Source organism: Rhagoletis zephyria, unplaced genomic scaffold (assembly GCF_001687245.7).
Source record: "Rhagoletis zephyria isolate East Lansing unplaced genomic scaffold, Rhagoletis_zephyria_1.1 Rzeph_scaffold_01854, whole genome shotgun sequence".
NCBI lineage: Eukaryota > Metazoa > Arthropoda > Insecta > Diptera > Tephritidae > Rhagoletis > Rhagoletis zephyria.
The window spans coordinates 27,893-37,118 of record NW_016158938.1 but is presented as its reverse complement, the minus strand read 5'-3'; positions in this window follow the sequence as shown (position 1 = coordinate 37,118).

Genomic DNA, 9,226 nt, shown 5'->3' with positions numbered 1-9,226 from the left:
TATTTTAACTACATTGCATTTGAGTATGGAGAGGCAACTATCTGGAAGTATTTTACATAAAAAATTTACTAAGTATTGCCCGGTTTGTAGTTGCAGTTAAAGAAAACACATGAAAAGGCACGATTTTTTTTAAATTCGAAAAAATGTAAATATTTCAAAAACGGTGACACTTTTACCCGAAAATTTTTTGTTTATCAGGGAGCTCACCCCCCCACCTACCTTCCCCTAAAGTTTGGCACGTTACTTATGGGACACCCTGTATACCCAATCCTCCGCAAAAAACTGTCGAGTCCCCGATTGCCACCTAAACCGAAATTCCCTGCAAATCAGGGGGAATTTCCCTCTAGTTGACTTCCCTGCACGCGATACATAATTTGTAGGCTGTGCATGTTGCTTTCTAATTCTTATAGAAATCTTTTTTATTTTTGCTGATTTTGATGGTATAGAATAGTTAAAAATTAATATTTTTCTACCAGAAAACTATTTATCTGCAGGAGATTATCAATAATAATACAAAATTGTTTACTTGACCATTTTTTCATTACAACTATGATTTATAGGTCCGCCAAAAACCCCGAAAAATGCAATGGGGCGACCAATAAAAAATGGTTAGTATTAAAAAATGGTTAAATAAACAATTGGGTATTATTACTGAAAGTCTTCTGAAGAGAACAAGAATTTTCGGATCGAAAAATATTGACTTTCAGTATTCTATACCATTTCTACGAAAAATGTATTTTTCCCATATAAAAATACATGGAAAGCTTTGAGCGCTTTGAGCGACCTCTAAAAAAATTTCGATTTCAAAATAAAAAAATAGAACAATCCTAGGGGGGTGAGAGCATTACAATTCCGACTTTACTGTTTCTGGACCACCCTAATGTACAAAGTATGCAGCGATACCCGCCTCTAACCTAACTGGGAAGACGCATACATTCTTACCCACATTTGTACATACATGAATGCATTACCCTGCAGGAAATGTGTCTAACTATAAAATAACTTTAAGTTGATTAGAAAGGAGCTAAAAGTCACTTTTTATCAGTATATTTTCTTTGACGAAAGCTGACTATGTTTCTATGGCGATGGCCGCGAAATAGTCAAGGGTGGTTACTTCTGCATTAGATGTAGTCAAGGGTGGTTACCTTTGCATTTGATGTAACTAACTTCTAACTACTTTTAGACATAAAATATCAGTAGGAAAAACAAAATATTTTTTAATTTTTTTTTATTTAATTTTTTTATTTATTTTATTACATTTCATATTCGTTGACATATTCTGCTGTAGGTGGTTCGAACTTCGTCAGGCATAACTTCAAAATGATAATATGAGATTTTGATCTTCCTTTTAGTTGCGATCCCGTACGAGTCCGGACTAGTCTGAAATAGTCAGAATCAGTCAGATTTTACTGGAAATCGATCCCGTACTCGGTTCTCTGACTATTGAGAGGACAAAAAAGAGAGTAAATACGGTTCTCTCTCTGTCAGAAGTTACCAGTTTTAGTCCGAGAATTTTTTGCTGGTAAATTCTGGTAAATGTGTCAAACGATCAGCTGTAGTGTGTTTGGCAACCAAATTGTAAACAAAATAAAAGTGCACTCTTCTAATTCATGTTGAAAAGTATTTAATAACGTGTTTGAGTGGATTCTAATTAATACGAAAGAATTTTTGGTTATTTACATGTGTGAGCTGAGTGTGTCTACATACAAAATAAGCAAAAATTTACAACCAGAATTTGGAGGTTATGTTGAAGTTGACAGAAGTTACCATTTTTTACTAGAAAGCGATCCCGTACTTTTCAGTGTTACTCTCTCGCTCTGAGCGAATTTTTATTTTTTGACAGTTTTACTAGTCCGAGTCCGAGGAATACGGTATTGCACCTTTTAGTTCTCCTCAATTCGAAAAAGTATTTGCGAAGTGCAGGATATCTATATATTAATATGCTAACATAAATTTTGTCTCCGTTCGTTTGGCGATTCTACCGAACCGATTTCAAAACCAAGAACACCGTTGGAAAGGCATTTTTCCGTAGATGAGCAGAGTTTTTATGGTTTCACAATTGGTTGAAAATTACGGCCAAAACCGTCGTTTAAACATTTTCGAATTGTGTATAGATGTTGCTGCAACATGTTCAATTTGACATNACGATTAAATAATTGATTTTGTTGTCGATTTAGTCTATTATATTGTTAACGATATGTACAATAATCGATACTGATGATTTTTGTATTTATCGATGAATTAATCGATTTTACAATCGTATTTTTCTATATGTTTATGGATATTGTTATCGGTATTTTTATCAACACAGTTATCAATAGGGTTATCGACACACTAATCGGAACATGGAATGTGATCACATTACATGACACACATGATATGAAGAGACATCACATGATATTGCATCACATCACACGATATCACACGACATGACATTATATGATATGATATCATATTATATGGCATGACATCACGTGACTTGACATCACATGATATGACGTCGTATGACATGACATGGCATTATTTGACGTGGCATCACATGATATGACATCATATGACATGACATCAGAGGATATGACAACACATGACATGACATACTATCACATCACATAAAATCACGTCACATCTTATCACTTCATCNCAGAAGTGAAGATAAAGACGAAAATGGAGACAATGACAGAATTAAGAATTAGGGTAACTGAAAAGGTAAGAACTTTTCTTGAATTTATGAAGTGAAACTTCATTAGCGGCAGTTGGTTGGTTGGGAGTAAATTGTCAAATTCAAGGGGAATAATGCACATGGAAATGGTTCTGAGCGGTTTAGCGGTTTGAGAATAAAAACAAAAACAAAGATGCCTAGAGGTACAAGCAAAAACGAAGATCAAAGTAAATTTAAACACTTTAAGGTAAAGGTGAGGAGGAATGTGCAAAAATAAAGATAAATATGAAGAAAAGGATTAGGATGAAGATCGATATTGTTATCGATAATGTTTTTGATTAAATAACTGTAATCGATATAATAATCAATATAATAATCGATATTATTATCGAAACAATAATGTATATTGTTATGTGTATAAAAACGATTAAATAATTGATTTTGTTGTCGATTTAGTCTATTATATTGTTAACGATATGTACAATAATCGATACTGATGATTTTTGTATTTATCGATGAATTAATCGATTTTACAATCGTATTTTTCTATATGTTTATGGATATTGTTATCGGTATTTTTATCAACACAGTTATCAATAGGGTTATCGACACACTAATCGGAACATGGAATGTGATCACATTACATGACACACATGATATGAAGAGACATCACATGATATTGCATCACATCACACGATATCACACGACATGACATTATATGATATGATATCATATTATATGGCATGACATCACGTGACTTGACATCACATGATATGACGTCGTATGACATGACATGGCATTATTTGACGTGGCATCACATGATATGACATCATATGACATGACATCAGAGGATATGACAACACATGACATGACATACTATCACATCACATAAAATCACGTCACATCTTATCACTTCATCGCACCTCATCTCATCTACGAGAATAGAAAAAGAAAAGGATATAAGCAAAGATGTGAAAGATGAAGGCCAAGGTAAAGTTACCAATTTCAAAACCAGAAACACCGATGGAAAGTAATTTTCTGTAGATGAGAATTTTTGTAGTTTCGAAATTGGTTGAAAATCGTCGTTTAAAAATTTCCATATTTGTTAATGGATGTTTTTGCAACCTGTTCAATTCAAGCGTTTCGCATTTTGTTTTACTTCGTACTTGAAATTAAACTTTGAAATAAAGATAAATATGAAGATGAAGAAACAAGTGATAACGATGAAGACAAAAAAAAGGCAAAAGTGAAGATAAAGGCGAAAATTGAGATAAAGGCGAAAATGGAGACAATGAGAAATACATAAGAATTAGGTTAACAGAGCCGAAATTTTCCGATAGGAATCGAAATAAAATCAGCCATAAAGGTTATTGAAATTCATCGAATCATCGAAGTTTAANTTATCGACACACTAATCGGAACATGGAATGTGATCACATTACATGACACACATGATATGAAGAGACATCACATGATATTGCATCACATCACACGATATCACACGACATGACATTATATGATATGATATCATATTATATGGCATGACATCACGTGACTTGACATCACATGATATGACGTCGTATGACATGACATGGCATTATTTGACGTGGCATCACATGATATGACATCATATGACATGACATCAGAGGATATGACAACACATGACATGACATACTATCACATCACATAAAATCACGTCACATCTTATCACTTCATCGCACCTCATCTCATCTACGAGAATAGAAAAAGAAAAGGATATAAGCAAAGATGTGAAAGATGAAGGCCAAGGTAAAGTTACCAATTTCAAAACCAGAAACACCGATGGAAAGTAATTTTCTGTAGATGAGAATTTTTGTAGTTTCGAAATTGGTTGAAAATCGTCGTTTAAAAATTTCCATATTTGTTAATGGATGTTTTTGCAACCTGTTCAATTCAAGCGTTTCGCATTTTGTTTTACTTCGTACTTGAAATTAAACTTTGAAATAAAGATAAATATGAAGATGAAGAAACAAGTGATAACGATGAAGACAAAAAAAAGGCAAAAGTGAAGATAAAGGCGAAAATTGAGATAAAGGCGAAAATGGAGACAATGAGAAATACATAAGAATTAGGTTAACAGAGCCGAAATTTTCCGATAGGAATCGAAATAAAATCAGCCATAAAGGTTATTGAAATTCATCGAATCATCGAAGTTTAAAATTATCGAAATTTATCCGTGCTTATTAAGTTATCGCAACGTATCGAATTATTCAAACTGATCAATGTTTACGGAGTTGTCGAAATTTATAGACAGAGAAATTTAGTTGTCCACATTTACGGATAGTTATCGAGCTATAAAAACGTGTGGGATTAACGAAATTTGTCAAGTTAAAGAAATGTATCAAGTTATCGATCTAATAAAAAAAAAAAATAAAACAATTGTATCTGCTTTGTATATTGCGTGCAAATTTTTTTGTTGTTTGAAAGCAAAGAAGCAAAAACTTGTGTCCAATGAAAACTCACGCATTCATTTAGGAGTTTGAGTGTATAGTTTTTTATTCTTCGACGATAACTGCAACGTTCTATGTGGAGTTCAAGTTGCAACAGTTTTCGTTTTAATTCTTTTACGTAGAGGTTTTTTACTCATTACAAGTAAATTGGTACAAAATAGTTATGTTTGTTTAAATGAAAGCGTCGATTTTACATAATTTATGTTTTGAATGAAATTTTATAATTATGTGTACAGCTCGCAAGAAAAGATAGCACCTTAACATTTTGATCAGTCTTGACTTTTTTCTTCTGTTTGTTTAATGTTAATTTTTTCCTATAAAGCCATACCTCACTGTCTAGTAAACGCCACTTAAGTCCAGTTTTCAAACTTTATACAAAAATTATAAACATTTCTTAAACTTTTGATAACAATTCAATGGTTTTTAATTGGGATTTCTGGAAAAAATTTTGTTATGCAGTTTACAAAGTAGTTTACAGAGAAGAAAGTGCATAATACCGTCAGCTAAAAAAATTATAAAAAATCAACAGGATTTTTTAGCAACTTCAAACTTCCACCTAATACTAAATTTTAATGAGCTATAAAACTAAATAACATTTTTTTTTCTAGAAATCCAAATTAAAAACCGTGGGATTGTGTTCAAAAGTTTAAGAAATGTCTATAATTTTTGTATAAAGCTTGCAATTTGGATTTATGCAGTTTTTGTGAGACAATGAGCTATACTTTTAACAAAAATAATGAAGATTAAATAAATAGAAGAAAAATAGTCAAGACTGGTCGAAATGTTGAAGTTCTACCGTTTTGTCGTGGTCTGTATTGAACTTTTAAGTTTTTTTTTAAATAAATTTATACTGTCATGGCAGTTCGCCAATTGGTGACATAAAACATCTTTCGTATTCTTCTCGTATGAGTTTTACTTGTGGTGGTATATATCGCAGCAAAGATTCCGTCATCGGACTTCAAGAAAAATTATAATTTGAATACAAATTAAATTAAAAGTTATTTTGCATCCGAAAACAAGGAATGAATATCAGTGATTTTTGGACACATAAGGAAGCAAAAAAGTAAATTATTAATAAACAGCCTAAATATTTTGTTGTGTATTGTTCACTTCAATTGCCGCACAAGAACACAATAAATATTGCCGCAATTTTGAAATTTTCATTGCCCCATGATTGCCAATCGAGCTATCACACGATTGCCGCACACGGGCCGTATTTGATTGGGCACAGTGAGCACAATATCGGCCTCTATTGCCGCATGAGCCAATTTATTGTGAAATCACACGATTGGGGCATAAAATGAGGCAATAATTGGTGTATTGCGGCAATCGTGGGATCCCAGCTTAAGAATTGCAGTTTGTATGGGCGGTGCCACGCCGCCTTTTCCTAAATCTACCAATTTGCGCCGTAAGTACGGTGTTTATAGCATATGTTGCTGTGTAAAATTTCAGGACGTTAGCATAAGTGGTTCCAGAGATAAGCGATATCAGAATTTCAGTTTGAATAGGAGGTGCCCCGCCCACTTTCCCAGTCCCTACCATTGTTCACCGTAAGTAGGGTATTTACAATCTATGCATCTGTGTTAAGTTTCAGTTCTCCAGCATAATAAGTTTTAGAGATATAGTGGTTTTCACAGTTTAGTCTATATGTCAGATGCCACGCCCCCTATATATCGGGGTTAATATTTCTAGATTAGAGGAAGTTATATCCTTTAAATCGGTGTAGGTTTCATTGAAATCGAGCAAACGGTGCCTTCAAAAAAGGGATTGCAAAATTTTCTTGTGGCGTATTTATATATAGACTAGAGTGCCAGTTACTGTCGAAATGCGACAGTTTTTCTAGTTTTAGAAGCCTTAGAGAGGCTTTATAACTTAACACGTAGCAAAACTTATACGGTACAAATTAACTAACCGGAAAATCTTCTGCTAAAACGTATCTAATTTTTTTTTTTATCTGAGAAGGTCTTTGGAGGACTTGGGCAGGACTTGGAATTGACCTGATACATTCAAGTTTATCGGTAAATTTCAATGATTTGATACATATCGATAGTTCGATGAATTTCAAGAACACTAAAATTCGATAACTCAACAAAATTCGTTAACTCGACCAATTCCGATAACTGTGAAATTCGATGGCTCAATAATTTTAGATAACTCAAAAATGGAAAAACTTTGGATACCTTTATAAATTTTTACTTTTGACATCTCCACATTTTTCGAAAACTATCTAAACATTTTGATAACTCGTGACACTCTGTTAAGACGATTAAATGCGATAAGCAGTGATAAATCGATAAGCTTATATAACCTTGAAATTTCGATAAATCGATATATTTTGAAAATTCCATTAACTTCGCCTCGTTGAACCAACCAATTTCAGTAGATCAATAATTATCGATAACTCTGTAAGTTGAAAGAACTCCATGCATTACGACACCTCGATATATTTCGTTAAGTCTATAAATAACGATAATTCAATAAATATCGATAACTTGATACATTTCTTTAACTTGACAAATTTCGTTAATCCCACACGTTTTTATAGCTCGATAACTATCCGTAAATGTGGACAACTAAATTTCTCTGTCTATAAATTTCGACAACTCCGTAAACATTGATCAGTTTGAATAATTCGATACGTTGCGATAACTTAATAAGCACGGATAAATTTCGATAATTTTAAACTTCGATGATTCGATGAATTTCAATAACCTTTATGGCTGATTTTATTTCGATTCCTATCGGAAAATTTCGGCTCTGTTAACCTAATTCTTATGTATTTCTCATTGTCTCCATTTTCGCCTTTATCTCAATTTTCGCCTTTATCTTCACTTTTGCCTTTTTTTTGTCTTCATCGTTATCACTTGTTTCTTCATCTTCATATTTATCTTTATTTCAAAGTTTAATTTCAAGTACGAAGTAAAACAAAATGCGAAACGCTTGAATTGAACAGGTTGCAAAAACATCCATTAACAAATATGGAAATTTTTAAACGACGATTTTCAACCAATTTCGAAACTACAAAAATTCTCATCTACAGAAAATTACTTTCCATCGGTGTTTCTGGTTTTGAAATTGGTAACTTTACCTTGGCCTTCATCTTTCACATCTTTGCTTATATCCTTTTCTTTTTCTATTCTCGTAGATGAGATGAGGTGCGATGAAGTGATAAGATGTGACGTGATTTTATGTGATGTGATAGTATGTCATGTCATGTGTTGTCATATCCTCTGATGTCATGTCATATGATGTCATATCATGTGATGCCACGTCAAATAATGCCATGTCATGTCATACGACGTCATATCATGTGATGTCAAGTCACGTGATGTCATGCCATATAATATGATATCATATCATATAATGTCATGTCGTGTGATATCGTGTGATGTGATGCAATATCATGTGATGTCTCTTCATATCATGTGTGTCATGTAATGTGATCACATTCCATGTTCCGATTAGTGTGTCGATAACCCTATTGATAACTGTGTTGATAAAAATACCGATAACAATATCCATAAACATATAGAAAAATACGATTGTAAAATCGATTAATTCATCGATAAATACAAAAATCATCAGTATCGATTATTGTACATATCGTTAACAATATAATAGACTAAATCGACAACAAAATCAATTATTTAATCGTTTTTATACACATAACAATATACATTATTGTTTCGATAATAATATCGATTATTATATTGATTATTATATCGATTACAGTTATTTAATCAAAAACATTATCGATAACAATATCGATCTTCATCCTAATCCTTTTCTTCATATTTATCTTTATTTTTGCACATTCCTCCTCACCTTTACCTTAAAGTGTTTAAATTTACTTTGATCTTCGTTTTTGCTTGTACCTCTAGGCATCTTTGTTTTTGTTTTTATTCTCAAACCGCTAAACCGCTCAGAACCATTTCCATGTGCATTATTCCCCTTGAATTTGACAATTTACTCCCAACCAACCAACTGCCGCTAATGAAGTTTCACTTCATAAATTCAAGAAAAGTTCTTACCTTTTCAGTTACCCTAATTCTTAATTCTGTCATTGTCTCCATTTTCG